At 39.6% G+C, this 15,250-nt stretch overlaps 1 protein-coding gene across 4 annotated transcripts in view; it reads right to left on the bottom strand.

Moving 5' to 3' along the window:
- The window catches only part of ARHGAP10 (Rho GTPase activating protein 10), a 296,650-nt gene that overhangs the window by 58,277 nt on the left and 223,123 nt on the right, over window positions 1–15,250 (bottom strand). The gene's annotated exons all lie outside the window — the stretch shown is intronic.

Below are 15,250 nucleotides of genomic sequence, written 5' to 3'. Positions count from 1 at the left end.
TTCAGTCATGAAAGCCAAAATCCATTCCTTCAAAATTTGGGGAATAGGTCAGAAACCTTTTACTTTTTTTAACAGAAGATTTTAAAGTAAAAATTCTCATTAAGTACAAACAGCAAATCATTATATTTACAAATTTTCCCCTAAAACTAAGCAAGAAAAATTATTTTGACCATGTACAGACAACACCATAGCTCTCCATTCCTAAAGGAAGTACCCAGGATAAAACACTAAAAACAAATACCCCATTAAACTTTCAGAGGGTTATATTTATGCCAAAAGGCTGGTCTCAATTTTTTTTTTTCAAACTACATAAACAGAATCATCTGACTGCAAATATTTTTTACACATTTAAAAAGAGCCTGTGCTTATGAAATTACCTTTCTGAATTCCTATTTACATTTTTTCATGTAAATGTTTTATAGATTTTATCAATTCATTTAATCCCCTCCAACTTCTCTTAATAATTTCCCCTTCCATTGATGAAACTTAGAACATCAGCAGCTTGATTTACCTACAATGTGGTTCATATATCAGCAACAATAACATTAATTAAAATGTGCTGCTTCTTTGCTTAGCAATTTTGTCCCTTTGGAGCAAAGTAATAATGCCATATAGGAAAGTCTATCATACTGGGATGATTTATAATAGACCTTTCATGACATCCCTCCAACAACACTGGAGACCCTTCAGTCTTCAGTTAAGAAATAAAGTATATCATACATCAACCCAACAGACACAACATCTGAGAACCACTAACGCTCCTCAGATGGGGGCAGGAAGCCATTCGGCCAGCTTAGAACAAAACATAAACATAAAACTCATAATTAAGGCACTTCACAAACATCCCAGTGTTGTAAGGAAATACGTATTCATTTAATAAGAACAGGCACATGACCTGTGATAAGAGTGACAGTATCACTTACACATGGGCAGGATGTTAAAAAAACTAATACAGAGTTTTAATTGCACAATCTGAAAGTTCTCACCTAAAAACTATTATATAGCAATAAAAATAAGCAATTTCAACAAAGTATTTGCTTTATAGTACCATACTGCCCCCTCATGTATAAATGGAATAAAAAATGCTATAAATTACTGTGGACAAATATTTGCTAGTGAAAATCTAATTTATTGCTCAACTGGTAACCTGCTAACACCATATTTCCACAGCAGCCGTGTTCTAGTAGGGCACTCTGGCAAATAACAAACTGCTTATCTGCCTTAAACATCCTCCGCTGCCTAGATAATTGTCCATAGCTGAATTTATAGCCATCTACCGTTGTTCAAGTTAAACAAAGTTGAGTGGTGGGACAGGGAGGATAGTTCATTGAGAAGAACATACAGTGAAGGAGAGATATGGCTACATAATTCCACTGGAAAAAAAAATGGCACCTGTGACCAACAACTGGAAAGCTCCTGGACTTACCTATGCTTGGGTTTTACCAATATGGCAGATGCCTCTGGGAGAGAACCGGAGTATAAAGCCAAATAATACACAGATCCAGGACATCTAAGGCCTCAATAAGCACTGGAAGAGTTAGCAACAGGCCCTTCTGGAAGATCACGCTGACTGGGATGGCACATGCAGAAAACTGTTGGCCTCTTCTTCCTCCTCCACTTTGGAGTGGAAATGTCCAGGGAAGGGGTGTGGGGAGTGAGGTGTGGAGGTAGCTCCAGTCTGCAGAGCCAGACTGTGCACGACTGTGACTCTTAACCATCCCCGGAGACTCCTTTGAGTCCTTCCCGGCGCCTCAGTCCAGATCCCAGGGCTGGGTTCAAACTCGGCTGCTCTCCAGAAGACTCCAGGGGCTGTTTAGTTTATACCAGACTATCTGGGAATGGGAACTAGGCTGCGGGTTGTTTTGCTTTGTTTTCTTTGGTTTACATTTTAAAGCTCCCAGGTCATTCTTTTGTGTAGCCAAGGCAAAGAAACACTGATTTGGACAGTCCTTCTCACAGCTGTCTTAGATTGATGAAAGGCAAAATCAGAATACCAGAAAAATAATTTCAGAAAAACTGTCATTGAGCATACATAATTTGTTGGATCATCCCACATCCCAGTTAGGCATAGTTCAAAGATTCTAACCACCAACCACCACCTCAATATGGTCTATACACTATTAGCATCGCAGAGAGTCACACTGCCCACCAGATGAGTATGGTAACTAAATCACGGATGCTCGCTGGAGATGACACTATCCTGGCTTTGAAGCGTCACCAGCTATGAAAGCTGAGGCATAATTCTTAACACAGTATATCAACTTCTCATGTGTATGATGAGGGTTTACACCTATATCTCAAGCTATGATAGGGATTAAATAAGGTAATGCTTACAAACTATAGCACTTGACAAACAGCAACCAGAATAAATGGTACCTATCAATATTATCATCACTTATAGTAAATAACAATAAAAATGAATTCAGATCCTCATTATTCTGCTCACTAGTCATTTTTTTAAGGTCTTGAATATTCTCCAAATACAATGATCTGAGCCAAATTATTCTGAAGTGTTCTGGAAAAGAACATGAAGCAATGGGCTAAAGGAAAGTAACAAATGGAGCACAATTCACGATCCTCAAGCAGTCTATTTCAACATTCAGCACTAAAACTTTAGGTTTAAAATACCTCTTTTGCATTTAATACATTTAACATTTAATAAAAACCTACTAAGTGGCAGCCTTATTTAGAAGCACTTGGACTGTTTCCCACACTCTTCCAAAAGAAAAGCTCAAACTCAACCCATCAGTTCAAGGCTCTCGGCTGATTCCCAAGCCCTTGATGCCAAACTATAAAAAATATTATAGTTTATGAAACAAACAAAATTTGTTAGTGGGAAAAAAGTCACCAGCCAGTACTGTTGCACATCTGCTTAGAAAAAGTTATACTGGAGAATTAGGACACAAGCCCACCAGGCTGCACCAGGCCTTCCCAGGTGCTCCAGAAAGCACCAGCTTCCAGTGTGCTCGCCTTGTCGTCCGGCTCACTGTCCTCAATTCTAAAGTTTGCTTTTCTGTTTGTTTTGCTTTTTATAAGCTATAAAGCTATGTACTCTTTTAGAATTTTTCTCCAGCCATGATTTTAAAAGATACGCTTTTTACATCTATGACAGGAGGAAACATTAAAACTATTAACTTTAAAATGATCACCCGTTTTCTGGCAACCGGATTCTAAAAGTCAACGTTTAGCTCATTTTGTCTACACTGCCAAGATGAGTGCCATCCCTAAACCCAACACAGAGTTCCCCGTTCTAGAACCCTGCCCAGATGTGAATCTATCTCATTACCCGGATCTCTGAGTTGCTTTCCTCTCCCCTTACTTTCCCAGCATCCTGCCTCTCCCATTCCCTTTGCTCCAGAGTAGACGAAAGCCTCTTCAGCAATACCAAGAAGAAAGATTTCAAGTCTGTTCCAAACTTTTTTTTCTTTTCAGGGTAAAATCTTCACACACCTACCTATTTACAACAGAAGAAAAACTCAAACCAAACAATCCAATGACAAAAAAAAAAAAAAAAAAAATAGAACTCCCTGCGCAGGTGTGTCAGGTAAGGAAGCGCCTGCTTATTCAGGTCTCCTGAGAGTGCCAGCACAAACAGAAGTCTGGCACTGCTGCGCACAGCCTCAGGGTCCTCAGACACAACACGATGGATGTCTACGCCCACGGGACTCAGCCATATGTATACATCCCTCTGCAGATCCTTCATGCTCTGTCGCCAGGGGCCCCACGTGGATATGACTACACCGCTTCTGCCAGAAATACTTTGTAGATGGATAATAGGAAATAAAGATGGTTTCTAAAAATTCTGCACCGGTACCCAACTCAAACCTGCAGAATTTGATTCGACTGAATTAATAGTGTGGATAAAGGAAATTAAGGGCAGATAAGGACACTGTTTCTTGCAAAAATATTTCTACAAAAGAGTTCACCAGTTTTAACTGTCATAGGAAGATGTCTGCATACTCCTGGCATCTCTAAAACTGACAGGTGAAATTATTGGATACGTGCAATATGTCCCCACTATACCAAGTCCTTGACTTCCAAAGATATCAACCAGATTTTCAGTGCATGTCCAGCGTGCATGTCTCAGTCACCAGTGGCAAACACTACCTACACCACCACCCAAGTCATATTAAGCCCATTCATCTTACATCCTCTTTGGTGATGTCTTATCTCACAGAACCATGACCACCATAAGCAGAAAGAGGTAGATCCAGAAAATAGATGGAAATCAATTCAAACTCACTTAAGCAAACCTTAAACAAAAGTGAACAAAGAGGGACGGAAAAATCAAACATTCAATCTTATTTCTTTAAAAGGCATAATTACAAAATGGCTGCAGATTACTTTTGTTTAGACAAACATGCATCACTTTGGGGTTGTATGACTAAGTTGGCTCCAAGGTAACCTGAACTTCCATTGGTGACCTCACTTCAGTTGAGGTACTATGTCAACATTACAGAGAGCACTCAATCTGTTTCCAACTGTCTGTCCTTGAGTCGCACTAAATATGGGTCTATTCTGGAATATTTCACTAAAATTGATAATAGAGACTGATAGTGAAATACCAGTTGGGTTGAGGCTAGAAAGATTCATCTTGGTCCTGGTTCATTAAAACTCAGAACCGCATAGCTGGAAAGTATCCTGGGAATCACTTAGGCCAATCCCTTTATTTCACAGTTGAGCAAGCTCAGGCTAAAGATTTGCTCATACACTACTAGTTGGTGCTTGACTCGGGTCCTACCAGACCACGGCCTCAATGTCAACTCCTCATCTTACTGGCTCAGACCCTTTCTCTCCAACAAAGCATGCTTCACGCATGTACAGTTGGCCCTCTGAACCCATGGGTGCCATATCCATGGATCCAATCAGCTGTGGAGACAACATATTCAGGAAAAAATATTACCTCTGTACTGAACAGGTACAGACATTTTTGATGTTATTCCTTAAGCTATGCAATATAAATATTTACATATCATTTACATTGTAATAGGTCTCATGAGTAAAAGAGTATTTAAACTATACAGGAGAATGTGTGCATGTAATATATAAATATTATCCCATTTTATAAAACAGACTTGAATATACATGGATTTTGGGCCTTTGGGGACCCTGGAACCAATTCCCCACAGACACCAAGGGAGAATGTGCTTTGTCTTCTGGGGAGATTTTGTTCAATTGGTACAAAGCTTCAAAGAGCTTTCATGTTTATTTCAGGTCCCCAAGGCTAAAACTGGAGTATGTTAACAGTCGTGTTTGGATTTCTGTTGACACCTGTCAGTAGGGGCCCTTTCTGCTGTCATAGGAGATGGGAGAGAGACAGCCAGGAAGTAAGAGAAAAAAGATGGGACATTCCTATTCCTATGGTCATTCATCTCACAGGCCCACAACTTACTATGAGATTTTGGAAAACAACTTCAGATCTGATTTACAACTTAAAAAAAAAAGAAAGAAGAGCAGAGCGCACTTTTTGGAATATATAAAGTTGGCAGAGTTCTTGTTTTCCTTTCCAATTTTTAAGGTTTAGGAGACATTTTCAGACCCATGCCCAAGTCCCAGTGGAAACTGATTTCTGTCCCATTCACACACTAGTGATACTTGACTCTAGATTTTTACCTTAGAAATTTGGTAAACAACCTTTATCAATTAAGACTTTATACAAGGGCATAAACCCCAGAACTACCTGCTCAAAACACAAACTTTCAGTGGCATTAACTAGGGTGCCTGACAGTGTTTAACAAAGATCAGAGAAGGGAACTGAAATAAATAGCCAATAACGTTGAAAAACAAACTGCAGTTTTCACATGCTAAGAAGTTTTCACATACTAAACTTTTCTCCCAATCTATGCAACAAAACCTCTCCAGATTAAGCCAAAGCCACATCACTCTTCTACACTTGGTGAGAACATAGATTCCCAATTACAAAATGTTCTTTTCTGATTTGCAAACCTTTTAAGAACACTTCAGGTACAATTTTATCCATTTGCACCTGCAAACATTTGGAAAACGCAGCATATAGTTTCCAAAGTCAGAAGAAGCCACTTTCCTAAACACAGCTGCACCTTTGGCTTTCATAACCCAAAAGTGTCTACAAATATCCTTCCCAGAACAAAGAGTGAATGCCTAAAGTGCTTCCTCAATGTGTCCTTTGCTCACATGCAAACCAGAACTTCACATTTCAGCAGTGAAGGTCTAGGGTAACATTAATGAAATATGCTCTATGTCAACCACCAGGCATGCTGCATACATGGTTTCCCTTTGCTGTCCTCCTTCCTTCATACTGGTCACAACCTCTCGAGTTTCGTTCTTTTTTCATTCTCTTTCTAGACCTTATGCCTCTCTTAGGGGGCCACTGGGTCCTCACAGCAGCACAGATGATGAGACACAGGAAGCCTACCATTTGCAGTCCCAAAGACCTGGGGGGCCCGAAGGAGAAACAAACCACCATCCCCAGGCTAGTGTGAGCTCTGATAAAAAGAATCCTCTTCAAGTGTCACTTGGGAAACTTTAAACTGAATAGAAGCAAACACATTGAAATTGACTGACCCATCACCTCACACAACTCTCAAGGTGACTCACATTTTCCTTTTGCTATACAAGCCATGACACTTTGGTCATTGGGTCCAGGGTGGGAAGTGTATGGATTTTAATCACAGTGAAGAAAGCATCTGCTGAAGGCACATAATAAGAATTTGTCGGAGTCATCAGAAAGCTTCTCTAAGCACATCAGCCCGCTGGCATGGCCCACATATTTAAGATACAATACAACTCTCATTTTTGCCACTAATAAAATGCCTTGAGGTAAAAACCACGTCCTGAAGGCGGTCAACAGTAGCACTTTATAGGAGAACAAACTGGGTGTGGAAATGGAATGGACATCACAGGTCCTTGTAATTAATCTCTACTTCTGCAATTTATGGAAATAATTAGAATTTTCTTAAAAGAACACCTTTTTTCCATATTATAATCTATTCATATCACAAAGGTGATAACTAATATACACTATATGTCTTGTAGAAATGTTCACAAACACAAAAGAACTCCTAAAAGAAGATGAAAACCACCCACTATTCCACACAGGAAAGTGTTAAGATTTTGTTGACTATTCTTCAGGGTTTTTCTCCTTTATGATATTTTGTCTCAAAGAATAAAATGGCTAATCCATTCTGTATAACTATATGAGGAACTCAGGCTCCTAGAATTACCAGTGCCCAACCCCTAATTATACCTGAGATGTGGCTCTGCTATATACATCTGTAAAGACTTAGCTTTGGGGCAAGATTTGACTTCTAAACATTTTTGGACCCAGCTAGACTTTATCGTCCACTTGAAATATTTCTAATTAGGAGTTTTAAAAATATCCAAGGTTAGATTTTTAAAACATTCCAAACAGCCCGCCATTCCAGTCCTCTCTCCTGCCAGCCTACCTCTGTGGGGAACTCACACAATCGGGAACTAGGCACAGCCTCTCCTTTCGAGTAAATGGCAGAACTCACTTTTAAAAGTCTCACACATGATGACAAAGTATAATCTTTACCTAGTTTCTACACCTCCAAAGAAATGACAGCTACCGCTTAGATTCTTGGCCTGTTCATCACTTTGGAGCTTTCTGCTTCTCAGTCACAGTAGATGGGTTTGAAGAGCAAAGAGGAATATTTTACTCAACTGACTTCACCTCACCCAGGTCTAGGACCAGGTTTGACACAAAGATTTCAAACATGATGAGGGGTGTGCTGTTGCATTGTTAGGTACACTCCTTCAGCTGCAAGGCAAGAGAATACTCAGAATAAAAGAGCCACAGAACCACAGAGGAGAACAGAAGTTCTTCATCTGAACTGGTGTTGACATCCTAATAATCCAGCATCCGACACTCATGTCAATATGTCAAGTTCCTGTCAAACTGGGTTGCACATGCTTACCTTTGTCATGGAAAGCAGTTCAAGAAGCCAACACTGTCAGGTATCATTATGTGCTTATCTCCTGTATGTGTTTATCTACTGATGGATAAACACATTAATATGTTCAAATAATTTAATCCCAGTTAATAAATGTAGAAGAGGCAACAGTGAATGTTCAAGCTCAAGAGTGAAAGTTTGCTTAGAAGCAGGATTCTCAAATATTCTCAGGAAATCTGCTGATGAATCACTACTAATTACAAAGAAAAAAACAGGTATATTTACAGTTAAGAAATCTAGCAGTCACCATCTGTGGCAATTTTAAAACATCACCACAAATTCTTTGACAATTTTTTCATCAAGAGGTGGCATCAAAGCACTCCCGCAACACACACCTATAAATCTAAGAAGACTCATGACTGCTTCAATCAGTGACATGTAAGAAAGTGAACTATAGGGCTTCTGGTCATAAAACAGCCTATAGTCAACCCCTTGTTTTTTAGAACACTCACTTGGAGCCCCACAGCAGCCAGTTTTGTGAGGAAGCTCACGCTACACGAAGAGGCCAAGTAAGTGCCATGCTCAAACATCCTAAGGGACTCTAGTCTCCAAGTCAGCCCAGCACCAGATGTGAGTACAGAAGTCTTCAGATGGTTCCAGTCCATTGTCATTCAAGACTCCCCAGGCATCACAGAGCAGAGATAAGCTCCCCTCAACTAGCACTGTCTGAATCTCTGTATAATCATAATAAGAACAAAACTGGCTGTTTTACAACACTAAACTTGGAGGTTTAGCTATACTATGATAACCTGAAAACCAACTTCACCAAAGTACCTCCACCCATAATTGAACAAAGCAGTATCAAGTGCCTCCTGTACACAAAGAATCAATCATTTATATATCTCCCTAAAACACATATCTGAATCTAATCATGAATAGTCAAATGAAAAATCGTTCTATAGAACAGTTTCCCTTTCCACTTTAAAAGTGCCAATGTCATGAAAAACAGACTCAAACTACATGAAACTGAAGGAAACTAAAGAGACATTACAATTATTAAACCAAATGCATCATCCTAGGTTGGATTCCAGACTGGGGAGATTTTCTACACAGGTTATCATTTGAGAACAGGTGAAATATAACTATGAACTCCCCCACTAAAGCAGTGTTACTCAAACATGTATAAACATACAAATTACCTAGAGAACTTACTAAAAGCAGATTCTGAGCTCAGGAAATAAAACCAAGAATTAATAAATGTGATGGCATCAAATTAAAAAGCTTCTGCCCACAAAAAGAAACAATTAAGAGTGTGAATAAAAAGCCTATGGTGTGGAAGAAAATCTTTGCTAGCTACACTTTCAACAGAGGAATAATACCCAAATACATAAAGAACTAAAAAACCTTAGCACCAAAATAAATAAATAAATAAATCCAATTAATAAATAGGAAAACTATACAGACATTTCTCAGAAGAAGAAATACAAAGGGCCAACAAACATGAAAAAATGTTCAGCATCTCTTGCAATTAAAGAAATGCAAATCAAAATTGCTCTAAGATTTCATCTCACTCCAGTCAGAATGGCAATTATCAAAAATACAAGCAATAATAAGTGTTGGTGAGGATTCCTAAGAAAACGTGGCATGGAACCAACATTTTGACCCAGCTATCCCACTCCTCAGTTTATACCCAAAGGACTTAAAATCAGCATACTTCAGTGACACAGCCACATCAATGTTTATAGCAGCTCAATTCATGATAGCAAAACTATGGAACCAACCTAAATGCCCTTCAACAGATGAATAAAGAAAATGTGGTACAAATCCAGAATGGAATATTATTCCACCTTAAAGAAGAATGAAATTATGGTATTTGCAGGTAAATGGATGGAACTGGAGAATATCATGCTAAGTGAAATAAGCCAATCCCAAAAAACCAAAGGCCAAATGTTTTCCCTGATAAGCTGATGCTGATCTATAGAGAGGGTGGGAGGGTAGGGAAGAAAGAACAAACTGGATTCTACACAGGGGAGTGAGGGGAGGGATGGGGCAGGTGGGAATGGGAAGGGTGGTAGATTGAGACAGATATTACTACCCTATATACATATATGAAAAAAATCTTAATTTTAAAAAGGAAAAAAGCTATCACTATTTCATAAAAAACACTACCAATGTTTTTATGAAAGATAACTATTTTCCAAAGCAGAAATAATTTAGGGGGAAGAATGGCATCGTTTTATACTTTGTGGATCTCTTTCCTGTTTGACCTAATGGGAGACAGCTGGATTCTCCCACCTGCTTCTGCATTCAACATGCCACCCTGCTTTTGGAAAATGCCACTCTATAACTATAATTAAAGCAGTTATAAAAATAGCACTGACCTCACAGACCCCCGGAAGTTTCTCATGGGATGCCCCATTCACGCCTGTAGGATCCTGAACTTAGATGCTGATATTAGCTGATTATCAAGATTAAAGGCATCATCCCCAAAGGACACTCTTCAATAGAGCAACAAGGGCTTTGCAATCTCAGCACTACTGACACTACTGACGCTTGCGGCCTGATAATATTCCATTGTGGAGTAACTGTCCTGTGCATTATGAGATGTTCAGTACCCTCCCTGGCATCCAGACACCAAAAGCAGCCCTATACCCAGTCCTAACAACCAAAAATGTCTCCACATCTGTCATATGTTCCCTTAGGGACCAAATAGCTCATGGTTGAGATCTACCACCATAAACCTAGAGAAGTATTTCTAGAAGTCCGTCACAGGGCTCTAATTCAGTAATTGTTAGCATTGGTCTGGTTTTCATGGCAGATGACATGAAACCAGGAGACACACTGAATAATTTCCTGAGCATGTAATGTGTCCAAAAAGCTTTCAACAGGTTGCAAACAAAGAAACCAGCAATACAAGATCCAATAGAAACAAAACCAAAACATGTCACAAGAACAGTATGGGAAATGTGTGCCTCAGTGGCAGAAAGCAGAAAGTCAACATGGACAGGAAGCCCAGAACCAGTCCTGTAAGTTGCCCAGAACTGTAAGTTGTGACTGGCAGTTTGATATGGTTTCAGACACGAAGCAGAAGGAGGAAGATGGTAACCGCAGTTGTTCCTCCACGGGATCACACTCTGGGTTACAGGTAGTTCTGCAACAAGAGGGAAACTGAAAAACAGAAGTGGCTTCAGAGAGTGTAACTATTAAGGTGGGAAGTTCAAAACTAAGTTATAAACCTCAAGAACCAGAAGGAAACCCAGCAAGCCACAGAACTGATGCTCAAATTCTAAAAATGCCATCACATAGACGAGGCATTAATCTTTTACTTGGGCCCACAGGTTAAAAACCAGAGAAAATGGGCTGAAAAAATAAGGCATGTGTCCAGTGAACATGAGAGAAGGGTTAAAAAACAACAAACAAATAACTTCTGAATTGTTGAAGTTACGTAGCCCTTGCGCAGGTTAGTTTGGGGAAAAAGCAGCTTTGGGATCACCAGAGTTTCACAACCAAGGCTGGGGCTTTCAAAGAGGTTCATACACACGTGCTGCACTTGAAAAGATTGAGCCACGAAATCTGAGAGCAAGAAAATACATACCTCCCCTAAAGATGTTCTCACCAAGCTGTTTGAACCAAGTGACTCGCCTTCTCACTACAGAGCAATCCCATCAAGCTGATCATTTCTGCTATGCCACATCCAAATTCATAAGCTAGAAAATTATGAGTGTAATTGGGTAACCCTCCCCTGACCTCTGATAAACACCTGTGTATCACTGGAATCTGAATTCCTTCTTCTGATTATATCCACAACATCACTGTCAACAGTGCTGGAGGGGGACAACCCCCATTGTTTTAGGGAGGGACAAATTTCATCTTTGTGTTTTTTTTATTCTGGTTTTCTCTTTCAAAAAAAAAAAGAGCCAGTCAGATAGATAAGTACATGAAAAGGTTTTACAAGCTGTGACCATTACTTACACACATTCATTATTGACCTTTTTTGACACACATCCTTTTTTGACCCCCTGAACACTAACCTTTGACTTCTCTCACACACGGAGTTTGGTCCAAGAGCGTGACGAATCACCTTGATGTCTACTTGGTCCCACAGCACCTACACTCATTTTAATCTTATTTTTCTACATATTACTATGAAAAAAAAAATGCATAAACCAAGAAAAACTATACAGGTACTACAATTCTATCTAGTTCAAAAAAAGCCAGAAAGTTCTGCTGAGAAGTAGGTACACTGGGGAAGGAGAATGGGGGGGTAGGTGGAAATCTTAGCTCAGTGGCTAAAGCTTTAACACTGCTGTCAATATGGTGAGAACAATATAAGGGGATAATTAATGATCTGTCAGATCCTGGGCTATGCTTTCAGGTTCAGAATTTTTATTGCATGAAAAGATGCAGATAACCAGGCTGTTCTTCTCTAAATACATAACCTTTAAAACTATTCATGTGTCCCCCTAGAAGAACACTCCTCTGAAAGTCAATAGGGAAACAAAACCAAAATGCTATTTTACTGAGATGTATCTTCTTTTCATTGCTGTATGAAAGATTTCTCGAACGCTCAGTGGTGTCAAACTCCCAATTATGCTCATAATTTTCTAGCTTATGAATTTGGACATGGCATAGCAAAAATGATCAGCTTCAGCTGAGGTCACTCAAAAGGCCAGAGATGGTTGGGACACAGATGAGATGGTTTCCTGGGTTACCTGAGGCCTGAGATGACCAACATGGTCTTTCTTATGTCCAATGTGTTTTCTTGTGTCTGAGGCGCTGGTTGGAAAGGTGAGAACATGAGGGTTGACTGGGCACCTCTCCCTCTCCTCTCCTTACACAGGCTCCTCAGGGCTGGGCAGGCTCAGGGGAGCTGGACATCTTACATGGCAGCTAGCTGTCCACAGAGAGACTGTTTCAAGAGGAATGAAGCAGAAGCTTCCAGCCTCTTGGGGTCATAGCTAAGATCTGTCACGGTTTAGTGGTCAAAGCAGTTTCAGGATCCATCCATGTTCAAGGGAAGGAAATACAGACACTCACAACTGTATAGGAGGAATGCAAGATAATCTGTGACCGTCTTAAATCTACCACAACGAGACACACATATTTCATTTAATTCATTTAATTTCTTATATATGAGAAATATGCATATGTGTATATATACGTATGCGTACATATATACACATATGCATACATGTGTATGCATACACATAGACAGGTAGGTAGATATAGATACCTCCAGAAAATAGTTTGGATATAAGCAATAAAATTTTCAGAGATATCAGATATATCTGAAAATAACTCCAAGATAGAAATGTTTCTCAATAAACATAATGTGCTAAACATAAATAGACCATATATACAATACTTCTCTCATCATTACTTCAAGTGTCGGTCACATAAGGACAAGACAGCCACATAAGCCTTGTTCATCTGAGAGGAAGGACATGGAAGAATATAAGGAGCTCAGACAAAGAATGGACTGTCACAAGTTCCTGCAATTGAAATCTGATCTCTTTGGTGATTTCCAGTTCTATCCAACAGACTAATCCCAATGGCAGATATCTTTATACTGAGATACAGAATTACAATATTTATCATGTGATATAAATTTAAGTATTTAGTGGTTACCCTTGTTTTCATAGCCAAAGAGATCTACAAATAGGTCATCCTGATAAGCCTGATTTTGATACAGTGTCACAAAGTCCATTTACTGAAGTCTCTCTTCCCCGCAAACACCAAGAATCCTCCTTCTACCAGCTAACAACTGTCAATGGTTTGGCTGCTTTAAGAAAAATTTTTAAAAGTTGTCTATGCATATGCTAACGTGTGTATCATTCTATGAAGGCATTTTACCACACAGAGGGCCATAACACAGATAGAGTTACACACATGAATCCTTCACTACCCATTCAAATGTTAACTGAATGCCTACTATGGGACAAGATGAGTTTAGACACTAGGCATAAATGAAGTACAAAGACCTCGAGGCAGAAGTCTGGCATGTCCCAGGAATACCTAAGAGGCCAGTGTGACTGGAACATAATAAATGAAGGCATGAATGCAAAGTTGGATCAGCAACTGGCCTGAGATTTTTTAATTGAATTCAGAGTGAGACCCGATGCCAGTGTCTTGGAGACGGTCCAATTTCAGTGTATTCATTTTTGATTGCTGCCTAACAAATCAACACAAACTCCATGGTAAAAATGATGTGCTTATCAAGATGGTACTTTTTTGATTCAAGCTGTATCTGAGGCAGCTATCAATCACCTCACGTCTCCACAGGGAGGAGTCCAGGTACTGCTTAGTTAGGCACCCTGCTCATGGGGCCCTCAGCTCTTAAGGCACCTACCAGGCTGCATTCTGGAGGCTGCCCTGGAGCCCGGCCTCTCTGAGCTCCTCGGGTTGCCAGCAGGCCTTTCTCTGCCATGTAGGATGGGGGTTGGAATTATTCCGAGGGGTCCATTTGGCAGCTCACAACACGGCTATTGTCTCCAGGCCAGGGGAAAACGCCTCTCTCCGGTATGATAAGATGGAGTATTACACAACAGAACACGATCTCACTTGCTATCTCACTCACGAACTATCCCAACCCTGGACAATGGCTTGAATCACTGGGGGTCACGCCAAGCACATCTGCCACCATCGTAGATGGTATTTACAAGTCTATCTCATTTTTAAAATTATTTTATTGGTTCAAAATAGTTATATGTAACTTTAGGATTCATTTTGAAATAAATGTATGGAGTATAATCTGCGCCAGTCAGATCCCCAGTAACGTCACCCTCTCCTGTTCCTTTTCCTCTACTCTACTGATCTTTCCATTTTTTAAAATGGTGGCTTATGGATGTATACAATGCTGAAATTCACTGAAGTATATTCATATATATATACACATTGGAAAGTTAGGTCAGATTCATTCCATTATTTTCCCCTTATCTTAACCCTCCTCCCTCCCTCCCTCCCTCTCAATCCCCTTCTCTACCTGATCTTTCTTTTATTTTGATGGAATCCCCTATTTCTTTTCTCTCATTTCCCCCACCTAATTTTAAACTAGCTTACACATATTCATAAAACATTCGACCATTGACTTCGAGTCTTGCTTATTTTACTTAGCATTGTAGTTGACAGTTCCATCCATTTACCAAAAAATGACAATTTCATTCTTTTTCATGGCTGAGTAATACCCTATTATGTACATATACCACCTTTTCTTTATCCATTCATCTGGATAAAGGGCACCTAAGTTGGTTCCATAGTCTGGCTATTGTGAATTTTATGCTGCTATAAACACTGAAGTCCTGCAACTCTATAGTATGCCGATTTTAGATCTTTTGAATATATATCAAGGAGTAGGATAA

This window comes from Sciurus vulgaris, assembly GCF_902686455.1.
Source record: "Sciurus vulgaris genome assembly, chromosome: 9".
In the NCBI taxonomy this organism is placed as follows: Eukaryota; Metazoa; Chordata; class Mammalia; order Rodentia; family Sciuridae; genus Sciurus; species Sciurus vulgaris.
The sequence above is the reverse complement of the archived record's forward strand: the minus strand, read 5'-3'. Positions and strand labels throughout refer to the sequence as shown.